This window comes from Giraffa tippelskirchi, chromosome 10 (genome assembly GCF_054371585.1).
Source record: "Giraffa tippelskirchi isolate mGirTip1 chromosome 10, T2T-mGirTip1v1.2.pri, whole genome shotgun sequence".
NCBI classification, from domain to species: Eukaryota; Metazoa; Chordata; class Mammalia; order Artiodactyla; family Giraffidae; genus Giraffa; species Giraffa tippelskirchi.
In genome coordinates this window covers 53,424,399-53,443,400 of record NC_137284.1, presented here as the reverse complement: position 1 = coordinate 53,443,400, position 19,002 = coordinate 53,424,399, and the positions used below count along the sequence as shown (strand labels likewise).

General features: G+C 50.0%; 1 protein-coding gene across 36 annotated transcripts in view; it reads left to right on the top strand.

Annotated features, from left to right (window-relative positions):
• IKZF1 (IKAROS family zinc finger 1) overlaps positions 1-19,002 on the top strand; it is a 96,963-nt gene that overhangs the window by 37,587 nt on the left and 40,374 nt on the right. The window lies entirely within an intron of this gene.

The window sequence follows — 19,002 nt, the reverse complement described above, 5'->3', positions numbered from 1 at the left end:
TGCTCACTTACTGGCACGCGGCTTGTGCTTCAGGAGACAGCGGTGCTTGTGTGGCTGCGAGGCTTCCTGAGCCCAGTGCCATCCAGAGAGCCGCAGAGGCAGCTTCGATGGTGCTGTCACTCTTTGTGGCTGCTTTCTTTCTTTCCTCCGTCTTTCTTCCCGTCTCTCTCTTTTTTCCTTTCCTTTTTTCTTTCTCTCTCTTTCTCTCTTTTCTTTCTTTTCCTCCCTCCTTCACTCCCTCTCCTCACCTCCCTCCCTCCCCGCCTTCCTATTCTCCCTCCCCCCTTCCTTCTTTCCTACCTGTGTTTTTTTCCTTCTTTACTTTTTATATTGATCTTGGAAACAGTTTCATCAAGGTTCTCTAACTTGAGTCTGAGGAATGGGAGAAGCCTTTAGTTCAGGACCAAGCTGTCATAGGAGGCCTCAATGAGAGGCTGCCCCAGTGCCCTTAGGTACCACCCACCTGTGTGATAGGTAACCTCACTTAGCAGTATGGTTGGCAGTGAGGGAAAGACTCGGAGCCACCCAAGTCCACGGTCACTAGCTCTTGCTTTTTGCTGCTTGTTAAATGGAACAGACAGGGACTATCTGGTTCATGATTTTTTGACAAGAGCTACATCTTTGTACAAAAGGGTTGTACCAGGAAAAAAAATCACCATGAGGAAAGGTTGCCATCTGGAACTGAAGAGAACACCTTTCCCAGGTATGCTGCGAGAGATGCTGGTTTGCAGGATGGTGCACCTGAGCGAAGGTACCCAGGACTCGTCCTTGAGGGATCCAGATATTGGCATCACTCACACGTATGTTGCAGCTTCTCCGCTGTCATCCCCTGTGGAGCCTCAAGCACTTACTTTTGAATATTTGAGGGAAGACTTTCTTTTTCCTTTAGGAATAGTTAAAAGTCCATCTGGAGCCTTAGACCTTGGTGTGGAAATGTTGAATTCATCTGGAAAGTGCTATTGTTTGGTTCAAAAACAAGGTTTAATTGTAACGTAGTGAGAAGTGTTTTCTGGGTGGACTTGCAAGTTTACCCTGAGAAATCACCCCTGGGAGATGATGAGCCAGCGTGTTGTAGGATCTGAGGCAGAGCACCCTGCCTGCACTGCCTTCACCTGCAGATGCACTGAGTCAGATCCTTCTCCTGGTTCATTCTGTGTACGGTGGTGTTTCAAACAGTCTTTAACTTCTCACCTGGCTTGGGAGAGATGACCAGTCTGTTTGCTTCATGCAGCTCCTCATGCGTGGGGTATGGACAGGCCACATCCTTTGTTTATTCTAAGTTAATCTCTTTATCCCTCCCGGTGAGTCCTAGATGAAGCCCTGTGGAGCCTATCTCCCTCCTTCTCCTTCCAAGTAGGTACCATAAGGACCCATCACCCACATCTCAGCTCTGTATCCACTGTGCTCAAACGTGTTTCCCACCTTCCACACTATGCACCTCAGTTCCCCTGAGCACACGTGCCTTCCTCTGCTCCATCAGTACTGCAAGTGCACAACCAGCGTGCAGATGTCGTGAGGCCCGTGCCCGGGTGAGCGTGGCCCACCCAAGCGCACCGGGTGTCCTTTGCCCATGTGCTGCATCCAGCTAGAAAGAGGGGTCCTTGCAGGCTGCACCTCTCCCACTTCTTCAGCTGCTTCTCCAGCCTGTAACACAGTATGAGGGAGAGCAAACCGTAATGAACAACCTGCCACTGGGAAATAACCAAGTACAGTGTAGTGTGAAAATCCTCTTTATTGTGTCTGTTCACGAGACTGGCTGTAGAAATAAAAAATCATCTCAGTTGAAAGTTTGGAATAAATATTTTAAGTATTGAAGGAAAATAATGAACACAAATGGGAAGGAAGCAATGCTTAACACAGCCGAGGGGAAATATCTATAAAATGTGTCATCTAAAACTAAATAAAATATATATGGGAAGAAAACATACTCAGGAAATGAGTATTTTCAGTTTTGCTGTGTAGTGAGGATTTATTTTACTGCCCAGAGTCTGAAGGTCACCCCCTCTGAACTTCTCCCAACCTTTAGGGAGACAAAGAATCCAAATTAGCAGCATCCTGAGATCTCAGAAATTATCACTGTGCCTTACATGGAAGGGCCATCTTTTTAAATGTTTACCGGCATAGACTATGGGTTTGTTTGATCCTCTTCAGTCTTGAAAATTGAAAAGAAGTCAGATGGCTCATTGACATGTTACTGAAAACCGTATCATCTTCAGAGTGCGTCACTGCATCTAGACAAGCTGCTGGACTAGTTGTAGTGGGAAGTCAAAGCCTGTGAGAACTGGTGTCCACAGGGATTAAGTGGACGGCAGGGGCCTACAGGGTCCCTGGTAGGTTTGCGGCTAAATGACCAGCCTCAGTTCTAAGCGGTGTCAGCATTCCAGAGTGCAACGGAGGAGGCTGGAGGTGGGATTAACAGAGGATCAGTTGAGGAGACAAATGCTTGTTACATACTTGCTCTGTCCCAGCACCCTGCTAGCAAAGGGTGACCAAGAAAGGTGAGATTCTGGGCCCCAAAACATTTCCCTGATGGTGGTAGAGAGGAGGGATGCTGCCGAGCAGAGAGAGAAAAATAGTAAAAAGGGAAAAGATAGAAATAAAATAGAGAACGAACTTTCTTCTTGTCCAGCAGACAATTCTGCCTGGTTATAAGCCTTAGCTCCTTAGACATGAAAACATTTAGCTTGATGCATTGAGGTTCATGGCAGCTCCTATTGATGGCACTGACCACAATATGACTATTCCCCAGGGGAGAAGGTGAACGAGCATGTCCATCTGCACGTTGTTGAAGCCAGGACAGTTTAGGAAAGCTTCTGAGGCCGACACCTTCCCCCACCCCAGCACCCACGGAACCAGCCATGCACACAACTTGTTTCCCTGTGCGCAGTGGCTGCCTTTAGACGGGCTCCCAACCCTCTAAAGCACTCCAGACCAGGAGGCTGAGCAGTCCTGAGCCCAAGACTCTGCATCCTTAATAGGGAATAGCCAGCCTGTTTGGACACCTTATGAGACAGTCTGCATGAGGTTTAGAGAGGCACTGATCATTAGAAAAGACACAACAGAATCTTCTTTCCAGAGCCATCTCTGCAGCTGTCTGCTATAGCCTTACTTTTTCCTAAGCATGGGAGCAATCATGGAGACAGTAAGTAGGCCAGGTCCTCTCAGCATCCCCTTCTTCTAGCCAATATGTCCTGGTTCCTTCTGAGTGTGATGAAATAAACAGAATCCTGTTTTTGCGCTCCATCTCCCCACTACTCTCACGGTCCCCGGGCATGTGCAGTGCGCCCCAGTCTCCTGAAACCCAGCACTGAAGGACCTTGCTGGCTATGGTCCAGGATGCAGGTGAGAGAGAAAGCCCAGTCTCTGCCGGGATGTCCAGATCTGTCTCTGCCCTTGGAGTGCGAGGGAAGACCGCGTGCGTGACAAAGCCAGTTTTGTAACCACATAGGATTCTCCGTTGTTAGTTTATAAACACGTGGGTATCAAACATATCTTCTGTGCTTTTGAACTTTAATGTTCTAGTTCTTAAGGGCAGGAAGCCAATATGATTAAAGTCTTCCTTGCTTTGGCATGGACTCCTCCTGGATGCACCATAGGGTCAGCAGAGGCCCAGGTTCAGGGCCAACTAAGAACTCAGCATCAATTTCTCAGAACAGCTCTGAAGACTGTCTCCCTCCTGTTGCATCTATGCCTTTCGTGTTTGGAGTCTCACGTGCTGCTGGGTGCAGTGTGTTTCCCTGCAACCTGTTGGTGTCCTTCTGGAAGCACTGTGGGTGCCTCCTGCAAGTACAGTGGTAAAGAAGAGGGTGTTTCCCTTGACACATTGATTCCACAGCCACTTTGTGAGATGCCTGCTGAAAATATAGCCTTTTTTAATAAAAATTCAGATAATCTAGTGCTTTTTTTTTTTTTTTGGATGAAATTAGCATACATGTGCTGCTAAGGACTCCACCGTGTCTGATCCCTGATTCTGTTGCACCCCTGGCCTTGCTGTCAGGAAAAGCTGGTACAAAAGGGAGCAGTTCATGATCACTTGTCAGCAAACCAGGCCTAAGGTCAAAGTCTTGCTTTTAAGCCAGAATTTGCCAATTTCTTAAGAGGAGCAGAGGGCACACTGGGCATCAAAGCAGAAGTAGGAAAATATGCCACTGTTCCCCCCTGGCACACTCCCTCCATCCTGTTTGATTCTAGGTAAGCTGGACTTGCAAACAGCTGTGTCTATCAGATCTTTCACTGGGTCTAAGTTCTACGTTTGTAAATGGAAACGTTGCCTTACAACAAATTGGTCCATTGCTTCGATCCAGAATTTTCCACAGCTCAGTTGAAATGTCTGGTGTCTGTGAATCATTCACATGCAGGTGGCACACCATAGAGACAGAAAGATTCCTCAGAAAGTTTTAAGTGAAAGGGAAATCAGGTAGAATGAGTTCCTTTACAATAGTTGTTGTATGGATGGTCCTCTTAGTGATGGTTTGTGTAGTCCTCACGGTATTGCTGCTGGGATTGGATTCCTGGTTCTTTGGGTCAGGAAGGCTCACATTCTAAGGCGTCAGAGAAACAGGGGGAGTCTGGAGGGAGGGTGGGATGCTTTACTGTCATCAAAGGATAAATTCTACCCATTCCTTCATTTAAGAATGAAGAAAATGCTAAGATTTCCTTGTGAGGTGCCAGAGGCACTTCCCGGAGAATTCCCTTCAGAGGGACACATCTGTTGATGCCCATCAGTTGACTATACCTTGCAAATTGTCAAATAGGAAAAAACACGCATTTTTTGAGTCTGCCAGGAAAATTTAATTCTTTTTTTAATATTGTATTTTATTTATGTATTTTTTGCAGCACACAGGATGTTCATTGCGTGGTGCGGGACCTTTCCTTGTGGTACATGGGCTTCTCTCTAGTCGTGGCGTGTGGGCTTAGTTACCCCGCAGCATCTAGGATCTTAGTTCCCCAACCAGGAATCAAACCTGTGACCCCGCATTGCAAGGTGGATCCCTAATCACTGGACCACCAAGGAAGTCCCCAAATTTAATTCTTTGAAGTCTTCCAGTGCTGCCACTGCGAATGACAGGCCTGACTTTTCAGAGTCCATGGGAAGACCATGTGATTCCTACAGGAAACAGAAAAAGAAGAGGCAGGGTGGCTGATGAGTGATTTCGGGAGATGTCTTACAAACTGTTAGCAAATGTTCTCGCCTCAAAAAAAAGGTGGGGAGGGGAGTGGGGTATGTACATGAGAAACAGATATTTTTGGCACATTCTTTGAGGTCAAACACCTCTGTGAGGGGCTGCTTCCTCATTCCTATGGCACCAAGGTCAGAGCTAGAACTAGGTGGTTCTGAAACCGTGGGCGGCGATCAGACCGGCTAGAGAGGACCCGCCCTCCTGCGGAAGGAGCCGGCCATGTTGGTTCGGAGAGACCCGCGCCCGTGTGACCGGCGCGGCCGTTCTTCCGAAGGCACACAGAGGAAAACCAAAGAAAGCACTTCTTGAGATAGTGCAAAAGAATCTCAGTAAGTGGACTGTTACCTTGCACATCATACCCACTCACTTCATAAAATACACCGGGATCATGTCCTGCAGATGCCAAGACCCTGCTGTTGGATGACGCACTGTCATTGGAGGGAGATGGAGTGCGCAGGTCGTGGAGACAGGTGGGCAGGTGGGCATCCTGCTGTTTTACAGATAAGAGTGTTCCCAGCACCTGCCCAGACCCTTACACCACCTAGAAGGGTGGTTGGTACTTGAGGTCTCTGCCTCGGGTGGGTAGTTGGTTATACAGTTAATGAGGTTAATTAACTGATCTTCAAATGAGATACCCATGTGAACCCAAGTTTGCTGATTTTAAATCTTCATTCTTTTGACTTTCACTATTTTTTCTATTTTACATTTTTAAGCCTGCATGTTTATGATATTTGTCACCATTCAGAACACAAGCATTAGCTGCATGACATTAAACAGTACTGTCTTGGATTCTCAGTGGGATTGAGCCGGTGGGAGAAAGTGGTCCTGATCGCTGTGCTCCAACCAGCATCATTGTGTAGTGTGATCGCTGTGCTCCAACCAGCATCACTGTGTAGTGTGATCGCTGTGCTCCAACCGGCATCACTGTTTAGTGTTCACAGAGCCCAGAGGGAAGAACGTGAGGAAGGCAAAACAGCCTGCATGAGGGTGCAGAAGACATGAAGTGCTGCCACAGCTAGAAAACCCCACAGCAGGCCATGAGTGCAGTCAGCTTTGAAGAGAAGAGTGTAGACTTTTTAGAAGACATGACGTATACTCTGTCCCTTAAAGAATGGGTAGAATTTTAAGAGCTTGATGGGAGAGGGGCTCAGGTAGGGGACAGATCCGTGGGCTGAGGAAGCATCACTGCGGCTTTGGTGTCTGCGTGGGCCAAGGGGGATCTTGGTCTGACCTCAGAGGAGGCGCACGGAAATGTATTCCCTGGGCAGACACAGTTGTGGGTGATACCTCCCGGGGTGGGTGTGGGGTCACTGGCTTAGCTTGGTCCCCAAATGATTGCAAATTTGGATCTTTTATTCCATTGCCTTTCACCAAGAGATCTCGTAGCCTGGATCACCCTAATTAAAACCCTATCAATTCAAGGCATTCATTCTTCTGTGTTATGTCATGTTCTCGAAGCTGTGAGAAAGGAGTTGTGGGCAGTTTGGGACCTCCCCCCGCCACCATGCAGTTTGAGTCAAGGCTTTGGAAACCAGACAACTTATCTTATCTCTCTTATAGATTCATCCAGAAAGCTGTGGGTTTGAGAATACCAGAGTTAGGGATGAGAACCCATGTGAGAAGCCCCCAAGGTCATTTCATGAGAAACGACCCCCAACTCGGACGGAGGGGTCAGAGCAGAGCTTCATGGGTGGCCCTGGGTGGGCCCTGAGGATGAGGGGCCAAGGTGTGACTCACCATCACCGTGGCAACTGCATGGCTTTAAGGCGGCTCCTCCCTCCGCCTCCCCCAACACCAAGCACCGGGCACTGCTGCCCTTGGCTCCAGAGGGCATGGTGGGAAATTCTGGGAAGTGGAAGCCCCTTTGGGGGTTCCCAGTGGTCGTGGCCACGCTGTGTTTCTCAGGAACGCAGCACAGACCTCTTCCTTTCCCTGCTCCCCGCCATGGGTTTTCCTCGTGTGGAAGCCAGTCGACTCTTGGGGCCCATCTGGAAACTGAGTGAACTGAGCAGGTCAGCCAGGTAAAGTCTCTGAACCTATCGCAACCCAGGCTGTGGTCCATCCTGCGACCTCGAGACAGCGCACAGGTGATTCTGCAGGTGCAGAGAGACCCGCCCAGGATGTGGAGGCAGACGAATGAACGGGAGGATGATTCTGAGTGCTCATGTCCCTAGCAGACCTGACATGGGTGCACACCGTGCACAGATAACCGCCCTGACCTGAGCCATTGGAAGTGTGTCACTGAAGTGTAAAAACACTTATGCTGTTGGATATCCTGTCCGTTTCTCTTCTTCCATTTCCTCTCATTTGCGTTGGTTACTCACAGATGGAGACTGGCAGTGTGATGTGTACAACTGCCCTGTGTGTCAGTCTGGGAAAAGAAGTTCTGGGGCCAGCTGAGCCATCGGGGCCACTCTGTCCCTTATGCCAGGTCAGCTCAAAGTGGGGTCACAACAGGCAGTCCCATCAGCACACTGAGGACAGTGGGCTTCTGGTTCACCCATTCACTGTTGAAGAGCTGCTTTTGAGCATCGAGCTGTGCCTTTTTAGCAGAAGGATCTGGTGTTTTCACACAGTGACTGTAGTTGTTTAATTCAATTTGTGGATTACACCTCTGAGCAAACCCAATGATTATAAACTTTATACATTCTGATTTGAGATCATTGAAACACTCATCATGTCATAGTTGTCTATTAGATACTCTCTCTTTTTTTATTATCTAGTAGTAAGAAAATACCAAGCATCCAGTACCTTGTGATTTTATGATCTGGGAAGGGGTGAGCTTAATCATTGTATTAGTTGTTTTAAGTTTAAAAAGTCATTTATCATGATGAGATATCATATGTCTTAATAACCTTGATAAGCTATGTTTTGCATGATTACACTTTAAGGTTGAAACACATTTCATTTCATCATTTCCCAGAAGGGGCACCAAATTCACCCATTTCCTGTTTTTAATCTCAGAGTGTTCTGTATTTCCTCCATACCTGCTTTCCTGGCCGCAAGACCCTGGAAGCAACTGACAGCAAATGCATTTACCTCAGGTGTTTGTACTTTGTATGTAGTTGCAGTCAGATATACAAGACCTTTGCACAGAAATGGAGGCATGGGGCCAATTCACTGTCCCTACCAGGCAATAATCATACGGCAAACTGGTTATGATGCCTATGATGTTGGACTGGGCACTGGGTCTGACACTCACAGTCGCAGTTCATGTCCACAGGCCACCTCAGCCAGCATTGCATTCACACAACATTTGGGGAGGGAACATTTCTTCAACATGTTCTAAACTACTCAAGCCTACTCCATTTTGCTTTCAGTGTGTTTTAGCCCTTCTGGATAAGGAATCTTTCTAGAAACTGCTAAACCCCACCCCACCCCCCAAGATCCTTTGAAGAATATCTTGAAAATGCCTTAACCTTTTCATCTTCAGTCCAGCTCACTGTTGTAAACGCTTAGACCCAGTATGATGGACAGAGAACTGCATGCACACACCTGGCAAAGCCTGCCAGCAGGGAGGTTTGTGTTGTCAGGGCGTTCATCATTCATTTATCCAGTCCCTCAGGAGACATTTCCCACACCTGCGATGTACCGTGCAGACCACAAATGTGTATTCTTCTTGTGTTTTGTGGCCAGAAAACTCACTTGTACGTGTCCAACCCTTGGGTCTTGAACATGGCTTCAGAAACAGTCATTGTGTGTATGGAGCTTATCATTCACTGTTCCTTAAATGACCCTAGCTATGAATTCTCTTATCTGTTTGCATAGTATTTTCAGTCTCTTCCTCAACTTTCTAATTTGCAACTTTGAATCTGCTGAGTGTTAAGATAAGAAAGAACCATTTAATCGTTTTCACGACAGTCCACGAACCGGAGGGCAGATGCCCCTGGCAAGTGTGGAGTAAACAGGTGAATTTTAGCTCAAAGGTTTCTTACTTCCCTTTCATTGGTTGTCTCAGAGGCCAGTTTTACTTTTCTTTCTCATTCCTGACCTGCTGCATGGGTCACTGTGGACAACAGCTTTGCTTCTGAGTAAGGGTAATATCACTGGCATGAGGTCAGCTAGTGATAGTGATGCTCTTGAGTTCCCCCATGTTTATGTTTTTATGTTTTTCATTCTCTCTCTTTTTTTTTGGCTGTGCTGTGAGGCATCTTAGTTCCCCGACCAGGGATTGAATCTGCTCCCTGCGCAGATTCCTAACCACTGGATCACTAGGGAAGCCCAGTCAATCTCTTTAATCCTTATTTCCATCCTGCCAGTTTTTGTTGCACTTCTTTCAATCGCTTAAACCAGAAGCCTCCAATCAAAATGAATGGCTCATAACAATTCTTCATCTCAAGGGCAAATGTGTCTTATTTTTTCATTAGAAATGTTATTTTACTTGGCTCTCAACCATGACATATGTGGGAATAATTGGCAACCTAAGTATGAATGTTTTGTCGTTATAGGGAGTAAAACTTTCTGTGAATTCCAAGTAGTGTATATTTTCCCAACTTATGTATTAGACTTTTTGAATACTTAGTTGTCTGAAAATAAACTTTTGCTCCTCAGCGAGGTTTGTCGTGCTTTTGTGCTTAGTGACTCAGTCGTGTCAGATCCTTTGCAACCCTTTGGACTGTAGCCCTCCAGGCTCCTCTCTCCATGGAGTTTTCCTGGCAAGAATACTGGAGTGGGTTGGGTTGCCATTTCCTTCTCCAGGGGCTCTTCCCAACCCAGGGCTTGAACCCACATCCCCCATGTCCCCAGCATTACAGGTGGATTGCTTATCTGCTGAGCCATCGGGGAAGCCCCTGAATCCCCTTTTCTTGCCTCGATGGCAGAATCTCCTCACAGGAGTCGAGCTGGAGAGCCGGGGTCCAGAAGGGATATAGGAGGGGTCGGCAGGAATGTCTCCCCATGGGATGTGCCTGGACTCTCCCTCTTTCCTGCATCCCATGGAAGTTGCAGTTTCACTCTTCCCAGACTTCCAGGGCACTTGGCAGAAGAACTTGCCTTTCTGCCCCCTCATCTCTGCTGATCACAGCTCTGTCCATAACGTGCTGTCCTTGTCTGCAGACCCTTGACCACCACTGCCCCTCCCCGGGGTGGGGGTGATGTCGGTCACCCACCCACTGCACAGACGTCTACTGCTCTTTGCCTTTTCCTTGGCCTGTGAACCTAAGGCTGGATTCCTGCAGGGCTGGCAGTGATGCTCGTGAGGAAGGAAAGCACCGTCCCCCTCCCTGCTCGGGCCACAGTGCTCGGGCTCTCTCATGTCACCAGATGCCGCAACTGACCCTTGAAGCCAGTCCTCTGGTGGGGACACAGCATCTCCTCTGGCCCGCAGGGGCTGCAGAAACCAGACTGCCTAGGGTTCAGGGGCTGCAGCTCTGGCTCCATGATCCGTCGCATGTGTGTGCTCAGTTATTCAGTCGTGTTCGACCCTTTGCGACTCCATGAACTGTGGCCTTTAGTGAGTCTCTTAAGTTTCCTCATTTGTTGAAAAGTGTCAAAAAACCTTTTACCTGTTTCTCCCTGGGCTTCTGTTACAAGGAGAGAGACCCATTCATCCCGGGAACCCAGCCTGTCCCAGAGCCAGAATGCAGAGTTGTATGAATACTCTGAATGACAAGAGGATCCAGGGAAGGGGAAACTCCCTCCCCTCTGGGAGCTGGTGGGTTCTGCCTGTGTTTGTCTGTAACTCAGAACTCACACCCTCATGGCGACTGTGTGCAGATGAGCTGCTTCTGGGTTAGAGCCCCTCATCTGGAAGAGCTCAGTGGTTCTCCCAGCCTAGGTTCCCTCTGGGGCCGCCCAGCGTGCGGGCTGTGAGCAGGCATTTCATTTCATTTACAAGATGAGCCTGGGGAAGGGGGCACAGAGGAAGGGGCTGGGCAAAAGGAGAAGGGGAAACCTGTATACAGGCAACCACCACATCTCCGGGGTACTCTGAGTGCCAGGCTGGGTGCGGGAGGGGTGTGCGAGGCGCCCGCTGAGGGCTGCCCTGCGGGGGCACGGGGAGCCTCCTGTTACCAAGATCAGAAACCAAAGCACCAAAGCGCAGGGTTGAAGAAGGACTCAGACATCCAGGAGTCCTGAGCCTTTAGTGGCCCTCCAGCCCTCCTGCTTGTTGTCCTTGACTTGGAAGGCACTTAAAAGTCAACAGTGCCCTTGATGATGGGCTGTGGCCCCTGGTGGCTATGGGATCCTGGGTGGTGCAGAGAGTTGGCTCAGCAGGTGTTCGGTGAGAGCTGGTTGAATAAGTTTGCCCAACACTCAGAGTCTTGGTTTGAAGTGGACGCTTGGCTGGTGTTGGGGTAGGAATGATGGGTGATACACAGACTCATCTAGAATGTTCACCCAGGAGGCCTGGAGGTGGAGTCCTGGGGTCTTTGGTGGAGATGGAAACAGGGCGGCCCTCTCTGAGCCTGCAGCCCCCTGCCGATCCTGCCCCCTATAGCCTGGGGTGGCACATGCAGGAGTGAGGTGATGCCCGCAGGTTAACTGGCCACCATGTCCTTGGGACATGGCCTTTCTTGTTTTAGATTCTTGGTTATCAGCATGCAGGGTTGTGAAGAATAACTGGGAAGATGCTCCTCAAACGTAGTCTCAAAAGATAACCAATAGTTTTCTGGAAGAGCAATCATAATTCTTGGAAAATAAGGAAGGTGAAAGACACTGTGTTCATTTTAAAACCTGTGCCTGGAAGGGAACTTTCCATCTGAATTCAGAGACCTCAGAGACTGGCGGACAGGGCTCCCCACCTCCACCCTTGAGCCACACATGTTGGAAACCCTAGATAAGCAGCCTCCAGGCTCCTCCGGTGGGAATGCCTGATGCAGGGCTCATCCACTGGTTATCTCCACGCACAGAAAATGCCGCAAATGGGTTCATTCCGTTTCTTTCTCAGTTTTCCCTAGATTTCATGCTTTTCTCTCTCAGCCTGTTCTCATCTCTTCAATGCTCTTTGGAGGTCCCAGAGGGGAGCTGCCTACATATACTTATGCTTTCTGTTCCTTTGGTCCGCTGTTTTGGTCTCAACTCTAAAATTATGTGTGTGATGATGCAAGACAGTGTGACCATGTTTTACTCCTGCTTTTTAAATACAAGAGAAAACAGATTGTCCCCCTAGAATTAGTGGGAGTTTCTGAATCTAGAACAGTCTAGGGCAGATGTGCAGGTACCCTGGACCACATCCCCCAGAACACTGGGCGCAGGACAGATGGGTTCTTTCCCACCAGGGCTTAGAACTAGGAGATGGTCCTGTCCTAGAAGTTTGACTGAAATACAGTGAAGTGTGAGTATGTGTGTCTAGGGGTGTGTGTGTATATGTCTGTGTGTGTTAGTGTGTGTGCATGTATGAGTGTCTGGGTATAAAAGTGTGTGTGTGTGTTGAGAGTCTGTGTGTATGTCTGTGTGTGCCTGTATGTGTATATGCGTGCACCTATGTGTATGTGAGTGTATATCTGTGTGTGAGAGTATGTGTGTATGTCTGTGAGTTGGGTGTCTTTGTAGCTCTGTATGGTGTATGTGAGTGTGTTTTCATATGTATGTGTATGTGAGTGTATGTATGTGTATGTGAGTGTATATATATATATACGCATCTGTGTGTATCGAGGTGTCTGTGTGTGAATGTGAGTGTGTGTGTGTGTGTGTGTGTGTGTAGGGGGCATGTGTATGTATGTGAGTGTAGCTGGGTCTTTGTGTGTATATGTGTGTGTGTATGTGTGTAAGGGGGGCATATGTGTGTGTGTATGAGTGTGTATATGTGTGTCTGTGTATGTATGGGGTATGTAAGCATGTGTGAGTGTGTATGTGTGTGTGTGTGTATGAGGTATGTAAGTGTGTGTGTGTGTGTATGTGTGTGTGTGTATGCGGTATGTAAGTGTGTGTGTGTGTGTGTATGTGTGTGTGTATGGGGTATGTAAGTGTGTGTGTGTGTGTGTGTATGTGTGTCTGTGTATGTATGGGGTATGTAAGCATGTGTGTGTGAGTGTGTATAGGTGTGTCTGTGTGTGTATGGGGTATGTAAGCATGTGTGTGTGAGTGTGTATAGGTGTGTCTGTGTGTGTATGGGGTATGTAAGCATGTGTGTGTGAGTGTGTATATGTGTGTTTGTGTGTGTATGGGGTATGTAAGCATGTGTATGTGTGCGCGCATGCTCCACTCGGCCGCCCCCCCATGCAATTCCTGCCCTGCTTCCCTTTCTGTCACTTCTCCATAACTCTCTGCTTTTCGGTTGGGCTGCTGTCCCCGGCTTCCTCTTTTCCTGCATTCCTATATTTCATTATTCGCCCTTGTTCCTCTTCTCAGGCTTGTACAACACAGCCAGGAGGATGTGGAAACGCAGTTACAATATGACACACAAGCTGCAGTGTCACAATCGTGCTCAGTGGGGCCTGCGTCCTGGCAGCTTCAGGACGAGGCGGGAGAGGGGAGCTGGCAGAATGCAGAAGTCCTGGCGACACTGGGATGCTTTTCCCCTAAAGCCCCGTGTTTCCCGTTCGCTGAGGCCGTGGAAGCCGTTGGCCCCTGTTTCTACCTGGGGAGCCTGAGACACCTCAGAAACGCCTTCCTGAGTCACCCCCTCCTCGCCCCGGGCCACTGCTGAATCCCAGCTTCCCTGACTGTCTGTCTGTAGGCTGTTTGTCTCCTCAGAATCCCATCTGCCCAGCCTGCGGCTGCAGCTCCTCCATTCTCACACCTACCCACGCCCCCCCACGACGTGGCCTCCTGAGCAGGGACCTCGATGGCTCCCTCTTGCTTGGGAGCCTCATCTCAGCTTCCAGAAGCCTCCAGAACCTCATCTCCCCATACCCCACTGTATGGAGGACCCCCGCCCTGCATGTCCTCTGGGAAGCCTTCCTTCTGCTTCGCGTTTTGAACATGATCCTTCTAGGAGGCCAGGCCCCATGTCACTCACCTAGCTCCAAACAGGAGGATTCCCTGGTGCTGGATCGCCTGAGGCAGGGGGCTCCTTCCTCTTGCCCCTCTTAGACTGAACCCTCCTGCCCTCAGAGACCCTATTCCCCCCTCAGGGCTCTATACCCACATTCTGCAAGGCCTGAGCATAAACCATCCCCAAGTGCTAGATGTCGCATCTCCTCCAAGGACCCCCTTCATAGACCCCTTCCATGCTGGCCCCAGAGCATCTGCAGAGGCTGGCACATCCTGGGGGCCTCAGGGAAGATGGTGTGCAGTGTTCCTGCCCAGTGACCCCTGATTTCAGGCACCACCGTTCAGTCCCTTTTGCCATCGTGTGGGCATGGACTGAGCCGGGTGAGTAGCCGAAAGCAGGCGTGGGGTGGGAAGAGACAGGCTCTGTCTCCACCTTGCCCGCATCCCCGCTGGCAGCCCTGGGCAGGGCAGGGGGACTGTCTGAGCCTTACTTCTCTGTTTATAAAGTGGGTTTGTAGGGTTCCTCACCCAGCAACCTCTCCAGGATAGCTCCCCGCTGAGAAACGGAGGGGGCAGTTTCCTCATGTGGCTTCCTCACAGGACTGCTTCAAGAAGGAAAGGAATGGGCGCCCAGAAAGTGTTCCACATGGTCGCTGCACCTAGTGACAGGTGCAGAGCAGAGGGGACTGGTCCCGCTTGGATTTTACACGGAGGAACGTGTGACCTGAACTGGTCCTTCTCACAGGGTTCTCAGTAACTGGTGTTGAATCATAAAGCTAGGAGGGGTGGAGAAAGGGGGAAGGAGAAACCTTCCTTATTTCAAAGAAACTTTGCCTGAGGGAAGGACAGGACTTTTTGAGAGACCCTAGTCCTAAGAAACAGCTGAAACCTACTAGGAAAAACGTGATGCTTCAGGTTCTCCCCACGAGATGTGAGATGTTGGCTCCAGTGCCAGGAAGCTGGGCTGTGAGTAACCGGTGGTCCCTTGGCAGGGGGTGGGGCACCCCTGCCCTGTGACTGCCAGGCCCTCACCCCACCCCCGAGGGTCTGGACTCCTGGCCCAGCCTTGTGCTCTGGTGTCCCATCCGAGGGGACCCAGCCCGAGGCCGGGGACCCTCTCAGGCCCTGTAGCCTCCCTGAAGCGTAGTGGACAGGGCAGGACTTCCTCCAGCACTTCCATGGACCAGAGCGCAGGGTCACAGCCCAGAGCTTTGTTGCCAGGACTAGGTTATTGGCCTTGTGTCTGTTGGGCATGGAGCCGAAAGTGGGAGAGTGATGAGAGAGGGGAGAGGGGAGAGGGGAAAGTTTTAGAGTTCCCTAAGAGAACTGTAGAATGCGGAGTATTCCAGCTTCTTTCAGCACGATTCGCAGTAAGTCCATCCTGGACAAGCTTGCAGGAGTTGTGTGTCCGGCCCGTGTCTCCCCTGTGTGTGAGCTTACTGTCAAGACGGTAGGGTTCCTCACCCAGGAAGTTCTCAGCTGAGAAATGGAGGGAGCAGGAACCTCACCGTGACTTCTGGGTGGTGGAGACGTCTCTGATCATGAGGTGTCATCTGCTCATGGGGCTGGGTGGGGGGAGTGGGACCCATCTGTGCTCAGGGCCCCGGGGACTCTGTCCTTCACTCTAAGAGTCACTGTTACAAACGAGCTGTCTGCCTTTAAGACTATTTTTCTAAGCTGACTTTGTAAATATGTGGGCAGGAAGAGTGGTCTTCGCCATTTACACAAGCACACACGTGCGTAGACACATGCATACACACGTGTATGCACACACGTGTAAGCCCTGGTACACTGACCAGAAGCACCCACCCACTGCATGTGTGTCCCAGCCCCTCTCCAACCTCAACCCTGTCCATCCGCAGACCCAGGTTGCTCCTACTTTCTGCCGGGTCCTCTCCCATCCTGGCCTCCACTGCCAGTGCTTTTGGGTGAAGAACAGGAAGAAGTGGGAAAAGTAGGGTGAAGGCTTGTCTCCTCCCTGGGCCTCCAGGTAGGAGTGTCGCCCAAGGTCTTGGCCCCAGAACCCCACCCCAAGCAGTTTCTCCTTATAGACACACACCCTTGAGACGGACAGCGTGCTGCTGCTCCCGTGGGCTCAGGACAACAGGCCAGTGGGCAGAACCCTCCTTCCAGACCCCCCTCCTCCCCTGCTGAGTCACCTCTTGCTTGGAATTCTGGCGGGGACCCCTCTGAGCTTCTGGAAGGGAGGGACAGCCAGGGGCCCGCCCTCATGTGTCCCGGAGGAGATTACTTTATCTCTGGCCTCCCCGAGGCAGGGCCCGGGCTCCTGGGATCTGTGGGGCTTGACACGGTGCCAGTTGTGGAGACGGAGGGAATGGCCTGGAGCATCTGCAGAGCCCAACAGGAGCCCCCTCTCGGCCCCTCTGGGCCCTCTGTGATGGAGCAGCCTGTCCCGTGCCTCCTCCATGTGGCAAAAGTACACATGGCCACCAAGCCTTGGAGACCAGGCACATCTGACAGTCAGGACTCTCCCAGCCTTCAGCACTCTGTTTCCCCCTGGCAGTGGAATTCAGCCTGGTATTTCAGTAAGAACGTGCCCTGGAAGAACCACATCTGAAACACCCTTAGAGTCATGTCGGCTAAAGCACCTGTGCAGACGCCCAGACGGCAGCGAGCTGTCCATGCCTGCCCCTCCTGCCCGGGTGGTCAGGGACCCCAGCACCCACGGCCTGGTCTCCCCCTGTCTTCACGGGGCCTCGATGCTGCGAGGTGGCCCCATGCACCTGTGCCGGCCCCGCCCGTCAGCACCACCCACAGCCCTGCATGCAGCCTGAGCAGTTTCCATCTCTGACTGTTTTGGCCTGTCTGATCCAGTGTAAATTCCCCTCACTGGAACAAGATTTGGGATGGAAAGATAAAATAAAATTCAAGGTCTCACATACAACCAGGCCCTCACACTATCTCAGCCTCCCCCCCCACCAGTCCATGCTGAGACTTTTAGGGCTTCTCAACTGGCTTCTCCAGTTGTCTGAATTTTCTTCAGCCCTTATTTATTGCCTGAAAATGTCCATCTCTTTCTGTCTTTTTAAAGCTTCAGCTAAACTCTCTCACTCTGTTATTATTATTATTATGTTCCTATTTTCTCTTTTTCATGGTTTTCTTTAGATTCTAGGAGTTGGAGGTGAATTTTAGAAATTTCATCTTGGTATTTATGTATATTTGCAGTCTTTGAATAGGCAAATACTGTTTTTACCAATGGGGCTTCCCAGGTGGCTCAGTGGTAAAGAATCTGCCTGCAATGCAGGAGACTCAGGAGACCCAGGTTCAATCCCTGGATGGGGAATATCCCCTGGAGCAGGACATGGCAACCTGCTCCAGTATTCCTGCCTGGACAATTCCATGTACAGAGGAGCCTGATGGGCTACAGTCCGTGGGAGCAGTCCATGGGGTCTCAAAGAGGCAGACCTGACTGAGCAGCTAAACATGCACATTTTTACCAATAAAAAGGTAATCTCCATTAAAAAAAAAAAAAAAAAAAAACTAGTAGAAGGACATAACATTCTGAAAATATCCCTAAATCTACCCTTTAACCTGTTCACCCTGAGTGGTGATGAACTCTTTCTAAGAGGGTGAGTTAAGGACACCAGAGCAACAGCTTCAGAGGCAGTCCCATGAACAGAATCCTCATTTTTGAACCTCTTTGCTCAGATGTACTCTTTAGAAGAAGAATCTTTGCTTATCTTGGTTTCCCTTTCTAAATTATAGGTTTGTCAATCAGAGCTTTTCCATGCTATTTAGTTCACTGTGAACAATTCAATTGTACTAATAAAATATGAACAAAAATAAGGCTGGTCCCCAGCTGTGCTACACGGAGAGAAGATCAGGAGTTGGTTTATCCCCATCAGATCGTCAGATTGTTGGTTAGTTGTTATAGGAAGGAAGGCAAAGTTCACTTTGGCCATTTTGTCACTTTTCACTTGAAACAACCACTATTGTTGCATGACCTGGCTGTCAACTGAAAACCCTGTCAGGGCGAGTGATGGCCTTAAAAGGTCACCCCAACCCCAGTCCCAAGTGGAGGTGAGGACCTGCCGGGGTTTTGAGGTAGAAGGGAAGTCTGTGTAGACTTGGGTTTCCAGGCACCAAAGGCAGCTGTCCTCCGAACCACATGGTCTTACAAAGCACCAGCCCTGTCGTTTTTCCTGGTTATAAAAAGCTTGGTGGGTGCTAGTCAGCTGTGGCTAATCCCTTCAGCCTGAAGCCTTTTCTGACGAGAAGATAGGTGTTGTCGTTAGTCGTAGTTATCTGCCTGTGCCTTTCCACTGAGAAGAGGGCTGGCCGAGAGAGAGGCCTTAGAAGCGCTACTGTGAATCTGCACATGAACCTGACAGCATGGATGCGGTGATTCCCATTCAGTGGATGAGGAACTCGGGGCTCAGGGCAGCTGGTGCCTCACTGAGTCCACAGCCCTGGGGGAGGCAAAGCCGAGTGTCCAGCCCTGCGGCCCCTGCACCTGGCTCTCTGACAGCCGCCCCGTCCTTCCTAGAAGTCAGCGAGGCTCCAGATTCAGGGACGTCTAGGATGTGACATCCTGGGACGCAGGTAGGAGCAGCCGGAGGATGCATTCAAACAGAAAGCCTGGGCCCATGTGCTCAGTTCTCTAAACTGAAGTCAAGTCCAGCACTTTCCCTGTGACTCACTTGATCTAAACGCACCCCGATGCTTGGGAGTCACACTCAGACGTAAGAAGCACAGTGCCTTCTGTCTTCCAGCTTCTCCTGGAATGTATGTGGGCTTCTGAAAATGTTCAAGTCGATGGTTGTGTCCAAAAGGAATAGTGAGGAGTTTGATTCGAGGCCCCTATGGTGAGCCCTTCATGTTCTAGGTCTTGTGCAGGAGGAGAGGAAATGGAGAGAAGGGAGCACAGGTCTTGTGGCCCTTTATCTGAGCACAGGATTGAGCTCCAGACACACCAGGTTCCAGA